Genomic DNA, 24,040 nt, shown 5'->3' on the forward strand with positions numbered 1-24,040 from the left:
ACGCTGGCATTGGAAACCTCGAAAATGAATTCATCACCGAAAAAGATGTAGTCGGGTTCGAGCCCAGCTAAAACAGGCATTAGCATGTAATCTTCATGACATGTTCTTTCACCCTTCTGTTTCTCGTCGTCTTCCTCTCGTTAACCTCTCAGTCTTACACGAGCCCTGTTTTTGTAACTAAGTTCACCCCAGCATACTTACTAATGAAAAACATTTCGAGTTTAGAGATGACATTTGAGACTTACTTAAATATTTGAAATAAAAAGGAGAGAGAAAGAGAGTGCGAGAGAGAGAGAAAAGTTTTGATTAATGAGGCTGTACAGTAAGTCCAAAAAACCAACTTCTTCCTGTCTTCTCTACTATGTGTATGGCCTCAGTTCAATATTATTTTCTTCAGCGGGAGGTCAACAATTTCATGCCGTTTTTATTCTTTCTTTTACAGCACCCTTTCTGACTCTTTGGTTTTTTTCCTCCTCTTTGTTCCGAACGCTTGCGGGGGCTTGTTCAAAAGGGGGAGTATAAGGTATTTCTCCCGCTTTCCTAGCGCACTGATGGAGCACCTTCCCTGGGAGATAAAAAAGAAGGATTCGTTGCGAAGAACAGTGACCAATAATTTTCTTCTCCTCCTTCAGTGTATTAAGAAAGTTTAGATAAAATGCAGTTTCCCTTAGAAAGTCTTCCACAGAGGGCAAAGGTGACATTCAGACGGGAGAAAGAACCCCAGAAGAAGAATTGGGTTGGCTGCAAAGGATGGAAAAAGCACTCTTCCTCCAAAAGAATTCATCGTATGTCTAAAGTAAGGTTCATTTTGCAATAAAAAAAAGGAAACACGTAAGTCTCGTATCTTTTACAGATCAAAGAAAAAATGCTCGAGGGCTATACGCAAAGGGAGAGGAATAGAAATAAAGTTAATATAAAACAAGAATTACCACTTACAGCAACCTTTCCTGGAAAAAATGCATGCTGGAAGGGATAAGGAAATACATATTTGGGCATGCTAAAGAAGGCGGGAGGAAATGAGTAGAAGAAGCGCTCTTGGAAACAACTTAGTAGAGCCTAGAAAGAAGAAGCGCTGTGCATAGTTCCAGTCTTTTCTCACCCTGGGAGTGATTTTTCCTTCCACTTTCTCGTCTAACTGGAAGACATGATCATGTGTGTCGAAAACATAGCTTTAAACGAGTAGAGGGGCCTATGTCGGGGCTGAGAGAAGAAAATGGAAAAAGAAGTTCGCATATTTCTCTCTCTCTATATTCATATGGAAGAAGAATCTCGCATGTTTCTCGCATTGCGGTCGCTTGCGCCGGGGTCAAAAATTCGAAAAGTGGGGTAGGGTACATTTAAACAGCGCGCGAAATCTAGCGTACGCCGATTTTCTTATCTTCCTCGCCTCAAAGCCTGTCGGGTGTCTGTAAAGTAAAATGGCCACCACGTCCTTTTTCTGTGACGTAGCAGAGCAATGGCGCAGAAGTGTGTATTTCGGCTGCTTGACGTCCACCGTGCCTGCACTTAAAATTTTTCAGTTAGCCTCAAAATTACTGGTACCCGTAAGAAAAACCCGTATAGATTTATAGAAAGAATGCCCATGCGAAACGCACCGGAGTTCTCTCTGTAAAATTCAGTTTACACTTTTCTGATTTTTTTTTTTTTTTTAAGTGGAAAACTACTTTCTCAGAGACCTCATTTGCTTCTTTTTCCATGCACTGGGAAAAGATTCTTCCGCTGGAGGGGGGAAGGAATGCTTTACGCTCCTCTCAAAGACTATCAAACTGGCAATCTGAGACAGAATTACAAAGCCCCTTTGGTACTCTCTTCTCATTGAACAGAGACAAAATGTTCAAAAAATGCCCCTTCCACACTCGTGAAGCAAGAAAGCACACTTTCGAATTCTATTTTCTTCTCCGTAATTCAGGGGAAATCTTCGCTGACAGGAGAGGACGGTGAAAGGGTTAAGTACAGATATTCCCCTCGTAGAGTGTTGACACTGCTCTTGGGGAGCGAAAGAGAGAGAGGGAAAAAAAATGCTTACGCAGGCTTTGTACAGACACCACGAAACAGTGTTCGAATCCTGGCGAGGGCACTGCACAATTACAAAGATTTTTATCTCTTTTTCATCCAGTTACTCAGCGAAAAACCAAAGACTACAGCAGGCTTCAACTAAAATCCCGTCTGCAGAAGCCCACCGAAAACATCGCAGGTCGGGAGCGACAACTAATCAACACCAGGGTTCAGTACACCCTTCCTGCTTTGCTTGTTAATAATTATTGTTGTCATATTTCCACATTCTTTTTTACAACTCACTCCATGCATGTTCCACAGGATTTAAGTCTAAAGAATATTGGAGAGATCTCAGAAGGGGAGAACAAAAGTCGAATTGGGGGTGCACGAAAAATTCTCTTCAGAATTCATTTGGAGGGTTTGAAACTGCATTATGCAAATGTTGTCCCCTGAAAATAACTGGCTGCTCGTCGTTCCTCATGTGGTCTCCTTCAAGAACGTTGGGATCAAGCCTCCACAGGGAGACGGGTGGGGGTTTAGCCAAGCTGGCTGCCCCGTCTTGGTTAAAAGAGGTTGTTTATGCACGATGAAAAATATGCAAGGCCTTTGCTGAGAATCGAACCACGACAACAATGATGAATTTAACATCGCAAGAGGAATATGTGTTCAGTTATGCAAGGGACATGCTCTTGACCACGGTCTTCCTTCACCGAACCAAATCCGACAAAATTGTTCTCCGAAGAAGCACATCGAAATTGGACCGTAAATATGTTCGTGAATACAATGCTGGGCTGGTAAGGACTCTTACCAAATTTTTACCAAATATTTCTACCTTATTTAAAAATTTGTTTCTTCGATTCCGAAAAAGATCATATTCTGCAGTTTTAGAAAATAGGCGAGGAAAACTTATAAACTACTATAAATCTATTACAGAATCACAGGTGGATAAATTTTTGGTATTTTCTGATTATCTGGACCTCTCCAATATCAGCATGTCATAAAATTGCCATGTTTTAGCCATATTTTCAAGTATACATGCAGCCAACAGCCAACTAATGCATTTGCATACAAATGGTAGTTGCATATGGATTTATATGCTATATATTTAACTGTTTCACTTGTACTGGCTGTTAAAGATGTAAATTTTGGCTGTATAGATTGTTTTTTTTTTTTTTTTTTTTTCCTTGTAAAATTCCTTGCTTCTTAGAAAGTGTCCTTTTTATTATTATTTGTGAGCAATACAGTACCTAAAATCTGTAAAGATGCCAAACAAAAATTTTTTGTCCATTCTCAAAGCCACAAATAATTTTGCAAATTTTTGTAAAGATGTGGATAATCAGAAAGTGCCAAATTTTTTCTAATGAATTCTAATAAAATATATATTTTAAGTTAGTTATTTCCATAAACAAAGACTAAAACTGAAGTACAGTACAAAATCCGAAAATTCGATATTGGGAATGATCTAATAATTGCATCTCCTGACTATCAACACAAAATAAATTAACAAATATAAGTAAATAAAATAAATTAATTAAAAAAAAGTCCTTATGAAGTGTAGGAACGGAAACTATAATGCTGAAGAAAAGAAAGCACATGTGCCATAAATGTGATTAATTGAGATTTCTGCACATTACTATCTAACATTTGCTAGCTAGGGAGTCACATCGCGTGGCCAGTGACAATAATTGATGTTGTATTGATGTTGGACACAAACAGACTTTTGTCCCTTGGTTGGTTGGGGGGTTGCCATTTTACTGTTTGAGCTAAACAATGAGCAAAGCAGCAATATTACTATGCCTACATGTCATCGTACTAGATACAGTCAAAAGTCGTTAATCGGGATGCCCATAAACCGCAATGATCTATAATCCGGACCTCAAAGTTAAAAACTTTCTGCGCATGCGTCAACGCATAATGCGTTCACACATGCGCATATGCGTTAACGCATTCGCGTAATACCTTTATACATGTGCATATGTGTGTACGCATGCGCATAGTATGTTTACGCATGCATGTTTAATGTATAACGGATGGTATAAGCTAAGCTAAAATTATCTATTTCAGTTAATGTTGCAGATTGCATTATTCCTTAATCTTCGAATTGGATTCAGCTTATTATTTTTTGTAGACTATTAGAGCAATTTTATAAAAGTAAGCTTGAACTTTCGATTATGTCAAATAGAACTTCCGATGCTGGATACTGCCAAAGGATCTACAAAGTGAAAGCATGTTTCGATGTCCATCAAACAAAAAGTGGAATTGCTGCAAAAAATGGATAAACGCATATCCTTTGTTTCTCTAACCATTCCAAAATCTGCTTATCAATTTCACACTGCTCTGCGGGGGAGGAGAACGTCGCGGTGCGCAATGAACTGGAAGTTGATCTGTCAGCACTATTCTTATCTTCGGGGCAGATGTTTTTATTTTATTCGGCATATAGTTCATTACTAAATGTAGTATTTCATCTCGATGTACTCTGTCTTTGATATGATTTAAAAAAATTCCTCTTCATTATAAATATCATGAACACACATCAAATAGTTTTCTGGTTGCAATTTTCTAATTTCGACTATGCGTAATGTATGCTTTACGCATGCGTGCATTGAAAGAAATGTTTAATAAAGTAAACAAATAAATATTAACCTTTTTTTTTTTTTGGTAAATTTTGATACCATTTAGATCATAATTGTTCTTTATTTCTTAAATTACGGTTTCAAATTTTTAATTTTAGAATTTCTGCACGTCATCTTACCAGATTTAAACTGATGATCTATAATCCGGAAAAACTGTATAATCTGGAATCGCCGAAGTCCCAACGAGTCCGGATTAAAGACTTTTGACTGTATAAACTGATGATCTGAAATCCAGAAACTTTCCAAAATCCAGAATTGCTTAAGTCCATATCTCAGAATTTGTACTGTATATACTTTAAAAATATTTTATTGACAATTCTTTAAAAGCAAGATCACAGTTAAAAGAGATAAGTGACATATTTAATATTTAATTAATGATGATCAACAGTCATCAATGTTAACTGAGATCTGTTCAATTAGTTTTTATTTAGGAATGTACTTGGATTTTTATAAATAAATATCTTTTCACCCGAAATTTCAAGTTAGCATATGTATCTTTCTATAGAGAATTTTTTAAATAGAAAAAATAAAAAAATATCTTGATTGTTTTGTTTCAATAACTGTGATATGCAACCTAAATAGTTTCTTCAATTATTTTTAGCTGTGCATAAGCTGCATATAATTAAGTTTTATCTGAGCTCTTAGTTAATAATATTTTCTTTATTAATAGTTGACTGAATCATGTGTAAGTGTGCTTGTGACAGCATTTAATGAAAATATTTTAGCAGAATGTCTACCAATGGTCAAGAATAATGAAATAGAAAGTAAGTCTACTTCGATAAACTCACTGCATAGAATAAGTATTTTAATTTCTAGTAGATGGGTCTGGCTAATAATTTAAGTTTGTTGTAAATATATTTTTAGCAGTAAATAAATAAATTACTTAATTTTTTATTACTTTGTGTCAACTTTTATTTATTTGTCAAAGTAGAATTGTTTAATCTTTAACTTTATAGAACAAAAATGTTGAGATATACAGTCAATCACAAAAAAAAAAAAAAAAAAAAAAAATGCACTCAGAAGAAATTGAGCCATAGCCATAAAACTTGGCAGGAATGTGGTCAAGAGATATACAAATGATTTAAATTTCAACGGCAATGAGACATGGGTAAGTGTGCTGTGGGCATATGAGGTGTACAGTTGGAAGAGTTTTGAAGCATGACTACTTGTGCCATAGGGCTATTTGAACGAATCTCTAAACTTGGATTGATGGTATTGTGACTATAGATGCCTCTGAGATGTAACCGACAGCAGTACAAATAGTTGTCTTACTTTGAGAAGGGGCGTATAGTAGGCCTCAGAGAAGCAGGTTGGTCAAACATGCATATTGGCCACCATCTCGGGCAGAGCGATATGGTAGTTGCTCAGTGTTGAGGACTATGAATAACAGAAGGGATAGATAGAGTCAGGGCATTCCAGGTACACGAATGAATGTGAGGATCGTGCACTCATAAGAGTGGCCACTTCCGCACCAACAACGTCACTACTAACGATTCGATGCCATTTACCACCTTTCAGGCATCCAGTGGTATCAAGAAAAACCATTCAGAGATGACTGGCCAATGCTGGTATATGCTGCCGATGTCCATTAAGATGCCTATCGCTGACCCCACATTATAGACAGTGTCAGTTGGATTTTTGGCTGAACTCGGGCAAGCTGGAGTGTGACTGACTGGAGGCATGTGATCTTCAGCGATAAATCTCGATTCAGTCTCGGTGTTGATGATCAATGCACATACGTGTGGAGGCGGCCAGACCAGTGGTCTGATCCATGATTTGTTGTCAAGCAGCATATGGCTATTACACAAGGTGTTACAATATGGGGAGTGATTTGCTGGGACACACAATCACCTCTAGTTGTCCTTCAAGGCAATATCAGCAAGACAACATTCATCTATATACTGTGTGATTCTCCCAACAATGCCTTCATGGATATGACATACTCCCATGTCCTGCCAGATCATGATACTCCCATGTCCTGCCAGGTGGCAGAGTGGAAAGCATGATGATGCAATTTAGCACAACATATCTTGAAAAATCACAATCTTTATTTTTTCCATGCATATCAAATAATCCTTTTTCAGACAAGATATTTCTTAATAATATTTGAATAGAATAACTCCCATTTTGAAGTACGACATCATCTTAAGCAAGTAAGCGGCAGCAGCATGGATGAAAAGCGTCTTACCAGCAGGAGAGCTAACGCGGAAAAGGGAAAAGTTATAGTACTTTCATAGGAAGAAGGCTGGGAGTGGGAAAGTTTCAGTTCACAGTTTTGGTTTAGAATTAATTTGATTGGACAAGAGGCATCTGCATTAAAACGTTACATAAGATAGAAAAGTCTGGAACCTGTGAGAAGAGATGAATTTAGGGGCAGATTACCAAATTTAGAATGTTAATTTTGAGGTTGTCAATTATTTTTTTGAAACAGCTATCATATTTTGTTATGTCTTACATATCCCCCCCTTCAAAAGAAAAGTTGTGTGAGCAGAGTGGAAGAAAAAGCATTAGAGCAGCAAAATGTAGTTATAATTGTGAAAATATAAAACATATTTACTTTTTTTAAACAAAAAATTATTGCCATAAAACTTTGACCGATATTTTGAATCAATTTTGACATTTCACTGAATGTCATAAAATTTTGAATTCAATAATAATTTTAGACGCTGTACTCTTTTAAAACAAATTCACATTTTTTAGTGTTCTGAGATAAGAATGTCCAATGAAATTTTGTAAAGTTCTTGAAAGTTCCACATGGTAAAAGTTCAAATTTTTTCACAAACTAAATGTTCAAATAAAATTCTTTCAAATTTTTGTTGATGAAAATATTTCTATTATATTACAAATTAAGATGCCAATTTTCATATTATTTAATTTTTTTTTCAACAAAGGCATTTTAAAATATAAAAATTTAAAAAATGTAAAATATTTTCTAATCAAAGCTTACTATTATGAAAACATACTCAGCGAAAAAAATGCATCATATTTGTGGACTATCTGGCATTGAGAGGTTTTACCAGATATTTTCATTCTATTCGAACTCTTTTTATGAAAAGGACTTTCAAAAAACAAAATGGACATTTTAACAAAATTGAGAACTTTTGTAATTAATAACTTATTTATTTATCAGTATTCCATATTTATTATGTTATAGTTTTAAAATTAGTCATATATTGTATATGTATTTATAACTCATAGTTTTAATGTTCAAAATTTCATATGCTATAAAGTCCAAATTTTATATGAGAAAGTCATAAACTATGATAGGCCATAGTTAAAGCTTGTACGCTATGTCCTGGATGTTTTCATGTCTTTTCTCATACTTTTGCTTTACTCCTGTACTAATGCTTTTCTCACCAAGGCCTCTCCTTTTGACGGGGGGGGGGGGAGATGTAAAATATAAAAAGAAATATGATGGCTTTGCTCTTTGCGAACCAGCAACCTTTAATTAATTTTCTGCAATTCAGGATCTTCCCCTACACCAGTACCTTCTAGAACATTCGCGCCTATTGCATAACCTCCTCATATAAATGCTGCGTCATAAGTCTTTCTACATTTTTCTAGAAGCTACTCTGTTACATAACCTTTCATATAAATGCTGCGTCATAAGTTCTCCTACACAGATGCCTTCTCGCCTTCATTCGGCTAATGCCTCCGCTATGCTCTTCTTTCTTTGTTAGAACGTTATAAGTCAGTCGTATCTAATAATTCAATTACTGAATAAGTATTTGAGTAACTTCATCTGGAAAAAATCATCTGCTTTAAAATAAAATAAAGATGTGCTGTTAAAAGTGAAAAGTCCTGAGTCGTCATTTTTCTCCGTGTTGCAATCATCCCAGCTTCGTCAACCATCTGCCAAAACGTGAAATGGAATAGCCTCACCATTCACCCACGATGTGTGGGAATAACTGAAAACATTACACATGCACATATATATATATATATATATATATATATATATATATATATATATGAGGGAATCGGAGTGTTTAAAATTTCAGGAATCAGAATTTGTCATTTTCCCTACCGATTCCACATTCTAGATGTGGATAGAATGGGGTGTTTAGCCAAGTGGCGTGGTGGTAAACAACAGGCCATGGCTCAACATCACCTCAAATCATATCTTTCAGAATTTCTGTGGAGGCAAAAATTATGTTTTTGAGGAATCAATTAAAAGCAGTTTCAGAAAAATGGCCTTGCCATAATGATTGTTAAAACTATTCTTAGGCAACAAGATTTGAGTATTATTGTTATTGTATATTGTGTGATTTATTTATATCTTTGTGTCTCACTAGCTGGTGAGATATCTTGTTGATTGGCGATTCTTAGTCTTGGGGGCCACTATAATAAGGAAGTACCATTAATTCTTTACTTTGACTGTATTATATTTGATAGATTTTTTTTGGTAATATATATCTAATTAAACATGCTAGAAGTATTTTAATTAATGCTTAAGTGTTTTTAAAACATTTTCTTTGTAATAAGAATTTTTTAAGTTAATTAGAAATAGGCGAGAAGTTAAAATTGTTTTTAAAAAGAATAATAATACCAGATTGATATGTCATTTTTATAGAAAGTGTCTTCTGGTAAAAAAGATGTCTTTTGAAACCAAATATATTATTTTATAAGGAAAGACATTATTTAATTCTTTCTAAATGTGTTTTTGGTAGAAGTTTAAATGATTTCCAGCTATTAAGTTGGCATGATTTCTTTCCCTTCTTTCTGTAGTATGCAAATGTTTGCAAGTTCCCGAACATTTAAAAAATATATGTTTTAGGTATTTATTGTACTGCACAGTCATGTGATAGTTTTAGATGCATATTTTATAAATTTTTTGGTAATTGGATCATTTCTTAACATTTTTTACTTCTTTGTACAAAGTAAAGGAAGCTTTGTAATAGAAACATTTCCGGATATATTTCAATGAAAATATCCATTTTACCTCTCTCGAATCCATTTGAATGGTTTTTTTTCCCTCCTCCTCAATGATATCTGTGCATATGGCCTGAATAATGGAATTTCTTTCCAAAATGGATTCAGAAGGAATTTTTTTTCCATGACATCTGTACATACATATGTATGTGTCTCGCTTACCTCAAAAACAATTAGCTGTAGAACAGAGAAATTTTGTACATGGGAGTGCTATAACATCTAATTGTGCAACTCCTTTTTTTGTTGCAATCAGCTGCACCAATTATATATAAAAATTATTAAAGACAATTATGAAATTATTAAAGACAGAACTTTAAAGCATTTAATGAATCTTGGCACCAAATTTCAACCCACTTTTAAAGTAAGCAAAAAATTCAGCATCCAATAATTTGGAAAAAATCTAGAAAGTTCCATAGTCTTCTCCAGCTACAAAACTAACTTACCTACTACAACTTATCTAGAATAGAAAGAAGCAATGCTCCATGACTTCAAAAAGCATACCAAAGAACACATAATAAATGAGATTTAGACAAGAAAGTTAAAATATTGAAGAATTTTTTTACCATTACGAAAATTGGCAAAGCCAGTAACAACTTTAGTATTATTTAAAAGGTTTTCTACCATAATCTGATTATAGAAGAACTCTATGCCGCAGTAACTATGGCGAATATTCTGCAAAGACGTTTCACTGCAATTCATTGAAGACTTAAAATAACCACCAGTATATTTTACAATAGATTCTCCAACCTTTATGCATTGCTCAAATTTCACAAAATGCCAGATTTCAATTTATAAGCTAACAAGACCAGAAATTACATGAAAGAAATAGAAAACCGTTTTGCTAAAATACTTAACAGTTCTCTACTTTAATTAAGACACACAGATGCAAGATCACAATTTCACTTGGATAATAAGTAATAACACACAGATACTAGAAATGCTTCTCACTATTAAAATTAAAATTATTTTCCGTTAATGATTTTGAGAATTTATACATGGCTGTTCCGTTGCAAGAAGTATTTGACAGTCTTTTAACTCTACCAGATTTATTTCCACAAATTATTACGGTTATTTCCAAGGAAGAATGGCAGCTGTATTTAGAAAGTATTCTTTTTAATAATTACATTGCTTTTAATAATGCTTTTTTTAAGCAAATCAACAGTATCCTAATGGGAATAAGATCTAGTTCAGTGATCTATAATGTGTACCTTTTCACCAAGGAATTTCATTTTCAACAACAGTTATCTCAAGTACAAAGTTCATATTACTAAAGCATATACAAATACATGGATGATATTATTGCAATCAATAACTTCAATAAAATAGAATTCGATCACATTTATCCTTCATGCTTGAAACTCAATAAAACTAACTTTCAACAAGGAGATATTAATTAACTTGATTAGCAAATTATCAACTTTAAAGATATCAAAATTTATGACAAGAAGAAATTTTGATTTTCCTACTGTTAAACTAATCTATTGACACTCCAGTATCTCCAGAAGAGTAATTCTAAATACCATACATACTCAGCTCCTTAGAATAAAAAGTATTTGTAACAAAGTCGAATACTTACAAGAAGAAATAAATTATTTAGTCAAAATTCTCTTTGAGAATAAAACACCTCTATTCAAAATTTCTATAACCCTGAAGAAAGCTGCTATTAACTACTTTTAAAAAAATTTTTCATTTATAGTGATATGATATTTATTAATTAAGACACAATAACACGCTGAACAAATACTAATTCAGAAGCCAAACAACAAATATCAGCGTTATATTTTGAAAATTTTCACAGGACTAGTTTCGATAGTTTTACCGAACCACCATCCTCAGCTGCAAAACCTCAAATGAACAAGATAGGAAATAATGATTAGATAAGATAAGAAAGCCTAAACAAGAATAAGCAAGTGGTGCCATCTGTTGATGAAACCAGAACTAAAACATAATTTCTTTAAACGCTGAAGGCAAAGATGGATTGGAATTAGAATCGTTAACTAGAACAGAAAAATTCTTGTCCAGGCTTTCTTATCTAATCATTATTTCATATCTTGTTCATTTGCGGTTTTGCAGCTAGTCCTGTGAAAATTTTGAAAATATAATGCTGATTTTTGTTGTTTGACTTCTGAATTAGTATTTGTTCGGCGTGTTATTGTGTCTTAATTATAGAAGTCCCAAACAGGCTTATTTTGTGCTTTCTTTTTTCCACGTGGTTTTTGTCGTGTTGCGTTTGTATGTGTTTCCGAGCCCAAAACGGCTTATTTTTTGCTTCCTTTTTTGCACATGGTGTGGCCGCCATTTTGTGATTGAATGGGTTTCGGTAAGTACTTTTTTGCAATTTTCTAGTTCTGTTTATGTTTCGCATATTTGGATATTGTGCTTTGCTTGTCTGATTTCATGCATTTTGGTTACAAGCGTTTTGTTTTCTATTCGTTTCAGTGAAAGTTTTTTCTGCTGTTTTGTATGTGCTTTATTATTATTTAGTTTGATTTTCTGCATTGTTTATCATGCCTTCATCCATTAATCGTTTCACTAAATTACACCTGAAGCAGCAAAAATTCCTGAATCATCTTGACTTTTTACTTAAATGTAAATGTAAAAAATTGATCTCCAATTTTATTCAAATCAAATCTAATCAAAAACCTTCCAGTCGCATTTCAAGAATTCTGTTAAATTTCAAGCTTGCCTTACTTCGGTCCATCATAAGGGATACACGTCAACAATTGTCCAAAATTGAACATGAACTCTATAAGCTTCATCTGGAACTCCCTAATTCATATCCAAAATTCACTGCCCTTGAACAAAAGTCTTGGTCTAGAACGGAGAATGCAGTTAACCGTCATAAAAACACCCTTGCAGTTATATTCGAAAAACTTTTTTTACAGTCTTCCAGTAGTTCAAAAAAATCTTCCCATTGTAAACATCAAGCCAATAGTTAATATTTCTAATGTTAGTCTTTCAGAAGAACAAGAGAGAAGTCTAAAATATAATTTTAACTTCTCACAAACCTGTAAACTCTCGATTCCAAAGATTTTGGCTCCTATCGAAAAAACTTTCAAGTTCAGTAAAGTTTCAGATTCACAGAAAGAAATGATTAGGCATCTTATCGCTCATAATGTGAAATTCAATAATAAACCTTTGAAACCAAATCTAACTGTGAGAGAAAGAGCTACAATGCGCGAAATTCATTCTAACCCGTATATTATCATTTCAGAGGCATGCAAAGGTGGCCAGATAGCTGTCATGGATAAGAACACTTACATTGATGGTGTCACTAAACTCTTAAACGAAGGACCATATAATCCGATCCCTAAAGATCCTTCACCTTCGGACCTGTCAAAAATGAAAACTGCAATCAAATTTTCACGAATCATTTCAAGCAACTTAAAACATTCGCTTATCTCATCTGTTGCGAATTTTGCCAGATTATATGCTCTTCCCAAAATTCATAAAAGTGGTATTCCTTTCTGCCCTATTGTATCAAACTCAGGTACTGCCTCATATCCATTAGCTAAATATTTAGTTTCTAGATTTTCAACTCTATTAGACAATAACATTTACACAATAAAAAATTCAATAGAGTTTGTAAAAAAGGTTAAAACATTTCTCCTAGAAATTTACTCATGGTTTCTTTTGATGTAAAATCATTATTCACCAATGTTCCAGTGGAAGGTGCATTAAGATGTCTAGAAACCAGATTTCGTGAATTTCATTTGTCTTGCATCGAAATTGATGAGCTAATTTCTCTCACTCAACTCTGTTTGAAACAAACACATTTTGTTTTCCAAAATAAATATTACGAGCAAACTGAGGGATTAGCCATGGAAAGCCCCCTCACTCCCATCCTGGCTGATATCTACATGCATTATTAGGAATCAAAATTGTTTGAAACATTAAACTTCCCGTCATGGTTCCATTACGTAGACGATACTTTTACCCTGTTTGAAGGTAATAAAGATGATTTAAATAAAGTTCTTTCAACAATGAATTCTATTGATCTTGCTATTCAATTCACTTTTGAATTTGAGACTTGCAATTCTCTTCTGTTTCTCGACATTCTGGTCACACATAACACATCCAATTTCAGTACTACGGTTTACCGTAAACCTTCTTCGGTTTCCCTTCTACCACACTTTAAATCATGTCATCCGACTAAACAAAAGTTAGCTTCATTTTATTCCTATGTTTTCCGTGCTCTTCAAGCTTGCTCCTCCAAACTATCCCTTGATAAAGAACTAAATTATTTAAAAGCAATAGCTATTGACAGGGGCTTTTCACCTAACATTATTAATCAAGCAGTTAAAAAATTCTCATCTCAACACACTAAAAGGCACACTCTTGTTTTAGGAGATTATAAAAATTCTGTTGTCATTCGCTTCTTTCCATCAATTAGCTATAAAGTTGCACATATTTTGCAGAAATTTAACTTTTGGGTTGTTTATTCTCCCATCAATAAAATTCCGAGTTCCATACTCCAAGACCCCATTCTGTATATGAATTCCTGGGGTATTTATAGGATTCCTTGCCAGTGTGGTATTACATTGGCCAAACTAAGAGAGCCTTAAAATTTCGCGTCAAGGAACATGAGTCATATGTTAGAAAAAAGGAAACACAGAAGTCTTCTGTTGCTCAACATTGTTGGTCCGAAAATCACACTTTCAATTTTTCTGCTGCCAAAATTATTCAAAAAACATCTTCCATTCGAGAAATGGATTTTCTAGAAGCATTTCACATTAAAAAAAAACCTTTCTGTTCTAGTTAATGATCCTAATTCCAATCCATCTTTGCCTTTGGCCTTTAAAGAAATTATGTTTTAGTTCTGGTTTCATCAACAGATGGCGCCACTTGCTTATTCTTGTCCAGGCTTTCTTATCATATCTAATCATTATTTCCTATCTTGTTCATTTGCGGTTTTGCAGCTGAGGATGGTGGTTCGGCAGAACCATCGAAACTAGTCCTGTGAAAATTTTGAAAATATAACGCTGATTTTTGTTGTTTGACTTCTGAATTGATATTTATTACTTAAATCCTAATCAGAGGTAATAGTTGGGTGGCTACGGTAAGAAATTTAATGTAAATATGTACAAAGATTTTGTTTCTTTTCCTTTTCAATTATTAATATTTTACTGGCAAATTTTCTTGCTTAAAATGGGGCTTTTTAGTTTCAGAAACATTTTGTACCCCAATTATATGAAGACTTTTATCTTTTTAAATATATTTTTTCTTTTCCTCAACTTTGAGCCAGTACTACTTTCACAATTTTAAGATTTTACAGAAGACAGCATTTTTAGAGTTTCTTAACGGTGCCACTTTGAACTTTGGTGGTCACCCTTCCCTGTGGTAGTAAATTTCACGACCGCACCCACATTTGACTTCCCCACAAACAGAGTTTAACAGGAGAGGTTTATTTGAACACACGTTTAAATACTTAGCTCTGCTGTTAGAGACTGAACCTCATTGCATACTTTTTCCAAGAACTACCATCTTTGGGTTCTTCAGAGCCACTCTGAATTCTACAAGAAACTCAGTTTGGTCATCTGAAGGATTAAGTAAATTTTCGTTTGAAGAATGTGATATGATTTCAATAAGTTTGCATTTTTTAAATTTTATATTTCATAGGTTCTTTCAATTTTATTTTTATTAGACTTTCAGTTTTTGCCGAAATGGGCTGTGCTTTGATTTTATTATTTAAGCAATCTTTATGAAGAGTTATTCGTTTTCTTGGAATTAAAAGTTTAGTTAAACATAATCAGGGAACACTCATTTTTAGAATATTGTTTAAATAACTATTTGTTTTAAAATACACTTACATTGTGATCTGTCTTTATATTTCAATTTGAATTTCAGATATACATATAATGATTTTAGCCCCCCTTTTTTTTGAATAATCATTTTACATTATGTAATGTTCAGATTCACTTTTTTTGGTTTAATATGAGTTTGTATGTGTTATAAATTTCCTTCTTTTGTCGGTTTTTGATCTCAAATTTACCAGAAGAACAAAACGCATTTTCGAAGCATATTAATTAACTTTTATGAAGCTTTTATTCATTTTCCCCTGATGAGTTCTGAATTAAAGTTTGAATAATGGGAGATTAATTTTTATGCTCTTGTATACACTGTTTTGCAAAAAAAAAAAAAAAAAAAAAAAAAAAAAAAAAAAAAAAAAAAAATTGAAGCACCATAAAGGAAGTGGTTGTTTTTGATAAAATTGAATATGTGTATGGCTCATACACAGATAATAAAAGGATTAAAAAATCAAGGTCATAATACTTGTTCACGGCTCACAATCACGCATTGAGTGTTCAAATTAGTAGCTAGTCAACTGTTTGAACCGCCCTGGCGGCAATGCATGCTTGAATTTGTTGAGGCAATGAGTGGTAGAGGCTCCTAATGTCATTCTGCGACACATTCTGCCAGGCATTCACCAGTTGTCGCTCCAGATATGCAATATTTTGTGGTGCCCGAATCTGGCGGCCTGTCATGTCCCAGACATGCTCGATTGGTAAAAGGCCTGGTGACCTTGCTGGCCAAGGAAGAGTATCAGCTACGCAGAGACAGTCCAGAGATATGCGAGTGGTATGTAGCCTGGCATTATCTTGTTGGAAAATGGCCCCAGGACAACGGGCCATGAAGGGTAATGCAACCGGCCTCAGGATGGTATCAACATATCATTGAGCTGTTAAAGATGTACGGAGGATGACTAAAGATGACCTGCTTTCATAAGAAACTCCCACTCTCCAGACAACTCTGCCGATGTTGTGGGGTCAAAGGCAAACGTCTTAAAGGCCTCTGTGAGCGTAACCCTGCCTCAGACAAGGGCCATGAGATGGAGGGCGGTACCATGGAAGTTATAGACATGGCTGTAGTGCATTGAATGGTCGACAGTGATACCATTGGGGCAGTTTGAACCTGGTATCTTGCCTTGCATTTGTGATTCTTGTCCTTCCAGAGCCTTCATTTCGTCGGCAATTTCCTTGTAGCAAGCATTGCTGCCACCATCTTTGCACAGCAGTGTGTGTACGCTGCAGGTGGCTGCCTGTTGCTCGCTGTGACCACCCAGCTTCATACAACCCTACAATGGGACCACATTTTAAGTTGTTTAGTTGTCTGTAAGATCTTCGAATCATCGTAATGGCATTTTTAGTTGCTTCTTGAAGGAATTACAAGGGCAGCAACAAAGAAAGATAAATTTTCCTCCTCTGTTACTGGTTTTATACTTTGCAAATTGCTCACTAGAAACGCGGGCTATGATCGCAATTCCTGTTTGCCTTGAAACTTTGATCATTTGCATGTTCGATCAAGATGTTTTTGTATACCAAATTTCATCATGATTGCAAAAGTCTTTTTTGGTGCTTCGATTTTTTTTTTTTTTTTTTCTTCAAAAGAGTGTATATTTTCCCTTTTTACATTTTTAGAATTCAAGTTTTATACTACTATGATAATTTTTTATTTTGAAATGTTTTGATTTTATGTTTAACCCCTTTAAAAGGATGCAGTTATTAATATTGTCCAGGATTACCTTGCTTTGACTCCAATTTACTTTTAACTTTATTTTAAATATATATATATATATATATATATATATGACCCTCTTACCTGGCTCAGTGATCTCTGCTTTTTATTCTTATATGTTGAGAAATTTTGCATTTTTTGCTTTAAAAGTGACTGAATAATGTTGTTATATTCTGGCTTATGCCCTTTAGTCAGTGTGCATGCAATAGTTGTAGAATTATCAACAATTTAAAATTTAAGTGATGTTAAGCCTAATGAGGCTGCAATTCGTTTACATCTGAAGCTCTTAGTAGAATAGTGAATTAAATCAGTTGGTGCACCAACTTAAGTTTCTTTTTGTGGAGGAAGGCCAGTATTTAACTTTCAATTTTTGTATGCCGAAAATTTCTGTCCAATGGTCAAACTGCTTGTTTTGGCATAGAAACTCTAATTTTTATTGCAAAAATTGTTTTTTTAAACTGTATTTGGTACTTTAGGTTTTCTTGCATTTTACAATTTTAATGAAGATTTCTTGAGTTTTAATATATTTTTGCTATGCCATGAAATCAGAACTGAATTAATTGAATGTAAAATATATTTCTAATGAAATTTGAGGAAATGAGTTTAAGTGAAATGCAGCAAAAAATGTGTATAATTTAATAAGCCATACAAGGAAATCATTGTGGTGTTCACATCAGTTTTTTTCCTTACAAAGTTTTCTACTGATATCCTTAATTTCTTTTGGAGTGGTAAAATTTGGTATGTTCTTGGCAGTTATTTTAGTAAGCTTAATTTAGGAATTACATGATTTATCTTGTTGATGGTTAAAAAATTTACAAGATTCCAAAAGACAGCTCCAATGTAAAAAGTATAGGTTTTCTGGAAAATTTTGCAACATTTTGATGATTACAAAACACAAGAAAATTCATCGCATAAGCACAAATTTGTTCTATGACTTTTAGTTACTTATCTGGCAGCTGCAAAATATTTTTTTTAACGTCATTAGGTTTATTCATAAAGAAGTTAATGACTTCTGTTTTACAGTCAACGTAGATGGCTGTCCATAGAATTTTGAAGTGATCTGAAGGGATCAAAATCTAGTAAATATAGGATAATGTCATAAAGCCCTCCAGCTGTACTCCATGCCTTTGTCTGACATTCACCGAAATCTGGGGCCCACCTGGACAGTTGGTCAGTTCTTCATGCTTTGCTTCTATTGCTGCTATAAACTGCCATTTGGAATAAATTTTCAAAATTTATTATCTGATTTAGTGGCTATAGTTCATAGTATGCAATTCATTTGCAGACTCTTTTATGCAAAGCATTACTTTTTTGGGATGTGCCCTCTGTGAGTGTTGCTAAAGGAAGTTTGTTTGGTTTACCCTGTGATCTTTTTTCTTCTTATAGTTATAGTATATTATACACTTCTTGTACACTTATGTACATTAATGAGTCATTTCAAAAAAGGAGCTTCTTTATTTCTTTTTAGCAAAGAATTACCTGCTAACTTGAGCAAGCGTATTCTTCTGTGATAAAGTATGGGGTACTCCTACGTTGCAGTGGATTTACATGCCTGATCTTCTTCAAATGATCTATACTTTTTGGAATATTTAGTCTGTCTATTAGTTCCTGAATTGTATCATGTAAACTTAAGCAATAGCTTCTTTTATAGGTCCTTGTTTACTGTGCATGGTTGTCCAGAGCATGCACCATGCCCGAAGCTGAAATTTCGGTTTTTAGGTGTTTCAAAGCAGCTTCAAACTGTGGGTTTAAAAACAGCATTTTTTCTACATACATCACAAATTTGACTAGCCATTAAAATAACTTTTTTTTTTTTTAAACTAAAAGAACATAATATGACAAAAATGAATTTTTAAGTTCTCAATTCTTAGCACTGTACTGAACAAAATTTATGCCAAAACAGACTCTAGAATTATACAGCGTGAGTGGAAGAGACTGTGTTTAAACATCTGCTTGAATCAAGGTCATTTTTTATCAGTGGTAACAAAATAATTACAAGAAAATACACTTCAGTTTGAAAATCGAGAGAAATTTACACACGATACAATAGTTTCTTATGATTTGAGACTATGAATTATGCCAAGTCACTTTAAAAAATTTAAAAGGTTATTTATTTTCTCAAGCAACTAGCATTGTGTTTATGCGTGGAAAAAAAAAATCAGAATTATAGATCTTATTTGTGGAGGATATAAATTTTTAAAAGTATTTTGGTGTTTGAAACTGAACCATAAAATAAAGTTCATTTGTTATTATATAGCATCTGTTTTAAATTTCTGTTTATTTATTTACTATTATATTTCTGGTGTGTTTATTTTTACAGGACTTTGAAAAATATGTAGAACAATTATTAAAATTATTTGCAAGGTTTAGCAAGCTAGTCAAGGAAGCATTTAATGACGATCCTAGATTTTTAACATCAAGAGATAAGGTATTGCTCATATTTATGTTATAACTGAGATATTTACCATATAGCATGTTCTAGTTAAAATCAAATTTAACAGAAATATTTCAATGGGAAAAATATATTTATGTATTTCTTAAAAGTAAAAGTAAAAAAAAAAAAAAAAAAAAAAAAAATGTTCTTGTGGTATTCCTGTAATTTCAGCAAATATTCCATCAGCTTTAACTCATTCACATCGAAGTCACCTGAAACGTCTGACCATTCAGATATAAGCAGGTTGCTCAAATGTCTGAATACATTTCTACCTGGTGCTTTTCTTCATCATGTTAGTGCATGCCGCATTGGTTTCGGGAGTTGTTAAATGACATACCAACCATTCTTTTGAAGCTATTAAGTAGCTCTGTTATTTGAATTGTGCCTTTGCTCTTCTTTATGTATTGTCAATGTTTCACTATTGATGCTTTCAACTGCAGTCGTGTCCCAAGGGAAAACTGCACGCTGGGTGAAACCACACAAGAGAGTAATCGCTTCACTTAAAAAAGTAAGCTATTGCTAATGCTGTAGCATTCTACTTTGAATGGGAAAAGAAAATCCATTCCAACAAAAATTTGTATATACAGGCATTTCAGATGTTTGAGAGAAACAGATTTGGGTCTCTATCGATGCGAAAGAGTTAATAGGTGTATAGTAAATAATAATAATAATAATAATAATTAGTATTTTGTTTTATTTGTTTAAGAATATTTCATTCACAGGCTTTTAAGGAAGTTGTTAACGATACATCTGTTTTCTGCTTAGAGTGGTCTACAAAGCAAAAAGTGTAAGATCATATGTGTTTTTCACATAAAATTCATAAATTGTTAATTTTAATGTCACATAAAAATGTACATTTTGAAGTAGCTCTGCTCACTTTGTTAGAAAATGCTATTTAATAATTTCCGAATATTAAATGTTCTTCTCTACAGGATTGGCAACAGAACTCAACCAGAATTTCGCTGTGCCGAGCTTTTAGCTAATTATTGTGATGTGCTGCTTAGGAAAACCTCTCTCACCAAAAAATTGACATCAGATGAAGTTGATAAAAAATTAAAAGGAGTGGTATGTATTTATATTTTCTGCTATCAGTAGTTAGGTATAAAATATAATTGACAGATTTAAATGTTTTAAGTTACAGTTCTATGTAATATATATGTATGCATTACATAACTATACCAAATTTTTGTTAGTTAATGTAAAATTTGATGAAAATAATTTTTTTATTTTAAATTAATACTTAATTTTCAAATTAATGCATGAGATTTGTTTTTTCCCCCATTGGGTGGACACATACTTATTAAGCATTGGTTGAGAATGGCTGAGCATATCACTCATTTAGCTATTTCATCCTCAGAAGTATTGTCCATGGGTATTCAATATTGTACCCCAGTAAAGGGGAATTGACAAACATCCATATCTTCTCCAGGAATCGAATTCAGGTCCTATAATATGGCATTTGCACTGCTAACCACTTTAAAGAACAACAGGGAATAAACTTAAGATTTCATAAAAACTGGAATTCTCTTCTTTTCTTTAATTATTCAATATCTTATGAAAATGCGTTTATTTATTACAGAGGGTGTTTACACATTTTTAGAATAATTTTTGGGCCATTTAATTTATGTTTAAAATGTGAAGAGTATTTTTTTAAATGTTCGATCTGATAGCCTTTTTACTGGACTGTAAGTCTGGGTCATGATTTCTATGATGGAAGGGCTCTTCTGATTTCCATGATAGAAAGACTCTCCATAAAATTTTGGCAGTATTGATCTCCATTCCTGTTCCACTTCTTCCAGGGTTCATCAATTGTGGTGGGTAGCACTTACAAAGAGCTCATTTTGAGACACTAGATACACAGTAGTCCATAGGTCAGGGAACTTTGTTCGAATACGTTAAAAAGGTATATACAGTATGAAGTCCATAATCCGGACTCATCAGGACTTCATCCGGATTAGGGGTTTTTCCGGATCATAAGATCATCAATTTAAATCTGGTAAGATTGCATACAGAAATTACACAATTAAAAATATGAAACTGTAATTTATGAAATAAAGAGCAATTATGATCTAAAGGGTATCAAAATTTACAAAAAAAAGCTTAATATTTATTTGTTTACTGTGTTAAACATTTCTTTCAATGTAAGTTGTTTAAGTTGGTTTGTTTTTTGTGCCAATACTTTCTTTTTAATTCTATAAACAGACATAATTTCTTGTTCAGTTACAAAGTTCCACTGCTCCAGTCCTGTAATTGTTGTGTTGCGAATACCGACTAACTTATCGAAATTTTTTTGTTTTCAATAACCTCTCTGTCACTTTCTTCACTATCAGAAGCGGTATTTTCTGGATCTAGAACCATACTACAGATTTCGCTGTCCATTAATTGATTGATAATTGGGGCATTGTCGTCCCAATGAAAAACTTCTGTTATATCATCTTCATTTATTATCGCTTCTCCACATTTCTTTACAAAATCCAATAACTGGAAAATTTCACCTTTACTTTGCGATGTCCGAATACCTTCAAATTCGCGGCTATGAATGACCATGAAATATGGTCACCATGAAATATGGTAGCTGGCCATAAATTATGCCAAGCATTTTTTAATGTGTCTGGAGACACATCCTCCCAACGTGCATGCGCAAACGAGCAATAACGAGCATGCATAAAGCATACAAAAAAAGTTTTTGGATTTTGAGGTCTGGATTATAGATCATTCCGGATAATGGACGTCCGGATTACGGACTTTGTACTATATGTATATATGATCGGTCTTCATTTTTTCAAGAAATTCTGTGGTACTTTTCAAAGTATGACTTTGTCTTGATAAATTCTTCTTGCTTTGTCTTGATAAATTCTTACGCTTTGAAAGTCACTGGCATAAAGAAATGGAATTTCTATTGTCAATATCGGTCATAAAACTTTCTCTTGATAGTGAATTAATGTTGAAATTTTTTTCTGCTCTTCTTATTTTTATTTTCCTACTGTAAAAGAATCCTGCGGCAATCATAAAGCCATTACAGAAACTTAATTATGCATTGACGGAACTAAGTTTATGGTTTCTTTTTCTCTTCCTTTTCAGTATCAAATAAAACATTTTTTTAGTTGTTGCCATCATTTAGGTAAAACCATGCTTCAGCAAAGGTCGCAATGTATTTTCATTTATGTCCTGCTAAATAGTTTTCATACAGGGTTCTGCAAGCTGTTGTGTCTTGAGCCACATGCCTTGGCGAAAGCTGGTGAACATTATGCTTTTTAGATTTTTTAAAGTTGTAAGTCTTGGTTTGTTGTTTTATTTATTGTTGGTACGGATGTATTTAAAGATTTTACAATTGATTTCTGCATCGTCGGATTTTCTCTGGTTACTAATGATTTAACTATAGAAACAGGAGTATGTACCTTTTTTGAATATTTGCTTGAAGTTTTTTCAATGCAGAAGTAATAATTGACGGTTTTTTTCATGTCCAATGAATAATGTTGCTTATTTTGCTCTTAGAAAATATAATAGCATACATTGCTCTAAGCTTCATAATTACAGAATAAGAATAAACTTGAGAGGCATTAGAAACAGTATGTACCTTTTTTTTGGTATTCATTTGGAACCTTCTTTCCATGTAGAAGGTCCATTGATGGTTTTTCCTTTTCTGAAGAATAATATTGCTTATTTTCCACTTAGAAATTGTAATGTGATTCATTTCACCGTGTTTCTGAATTACGGAATAGGAATATTACTCTTCGGAAAGCGCAAAAACATATTCCTCGGTCCACAATTAGTTTGCAAGCAACGTTTTGAAAGAAAAATTTAAAAAAAAAAAAAAAAAAAAATCAAACCATTTTTCTCGTTTCAATGAATAATTTGTGGCCTCAAATTTTTACTGCAAAACATTTGTTTTTCTTCAATTCTTTATTTAAATTATTTTGAAAATGTGTAAACACCCTCTTTATTATTCAGTAATGAATATTTAAGTTACCACCAATTAATATTACCATATAATATGATTAATATCTGTTAAAAGTATCAGTTATTGAATTATGTCATCAGTCATTCCTAATTAAATAATTAGAACTAAAACTGGCATGTTTTTTTTTGGGGGGGGGGGTACTCAAAAACATAATATTGTCCATTTTGCCATTCTGACGAAGTTTTCATTTAATTTTTTAAAAAATAAAAATTTTTTGTGTGATCTGTTTTATAGAAAAAGTAAATATTCAAGAATCAATTATATTACACATAGTTTGGATAATTTTACTGTTATAAAAAATATGCATTAACTTTTATAAAGATAAGAATTTTAAAAAAAATTAAAACTTTTATGTTGGTTGAAAACATGGGAAAAAAGTAGATCCAAAATTGTAAATATTGTCCATTTTGCCATCCTGATGAAGTTTTCATTTCATTGTTTAAAAAATATGAAATTTTTTTTGATCTGTTTTATAGAAAAACTAAATATTCAAGAATCAATTGTATTACACATATTTTGGATAATTTTACTGTTATCAAAAATATGCATTCATTTTTATAGAGATAAGAA

General features: G+C 33.2%; 1 protein-coding gene and 1 long non-coding RNA gene across 5 annotated transcripts in view; one reads left to right on the top strand and one right to left on the bottom strand.

The window, feature by feature from the left end:
• LOC146996995 (cullin-5-like) overlaps nucleotides 1-24,040 on the top strand; it is a 332,836-nt gene that overhangs the window by 142,034 nt on the left and 166,762 nt on the right. For 2 of the 4 annotated variants that reach the window (XR_015041052.1, XR_015041053.1), the window contains exons 3-5: nucleotides 19,396-19,503; nucleotides 20,232-20,296; nucleotides 20,442-20,574. The exons of the other annotated variants lie outside the window; for them this stretch is intronic. The gene's annotated coding sequence lies outside the window, so the exon portion shown is untranslated. The remainder of the gene's footprint in view (nucleotides 1-19,395; nucleotides 19,504-20,231; nucleotides 20,297-20,441; nucleotides 20,575-24,040) is intronic. 4 annotated transcript variants of the gene reach the window in all.
• Nucleotides 1-24,040, bottom strand: part of LOC146996996 (uncharacterized) — a 216,420-nt gene that overhangs the window by 126,932 nt on the left and 65,448 nt on the right. The gene's annotated exons all lie outside the window — the stretch shown is intronic.

This window comes from Stegodyphus dumicola, chromosome 5 (assembly GCF_044657685.1).
Source record: "Stegodyphus dumicola isolate Sdum_Otavi_A_Nest chromosome 5, ASM4465768v1".
NCBI classification, from domain to species: Eukaryota; Metazoa; Arthropoda; class Arachnida; order Araneae; family Eresidae; genus Stegodyphus; species Stegodyphus dumicola.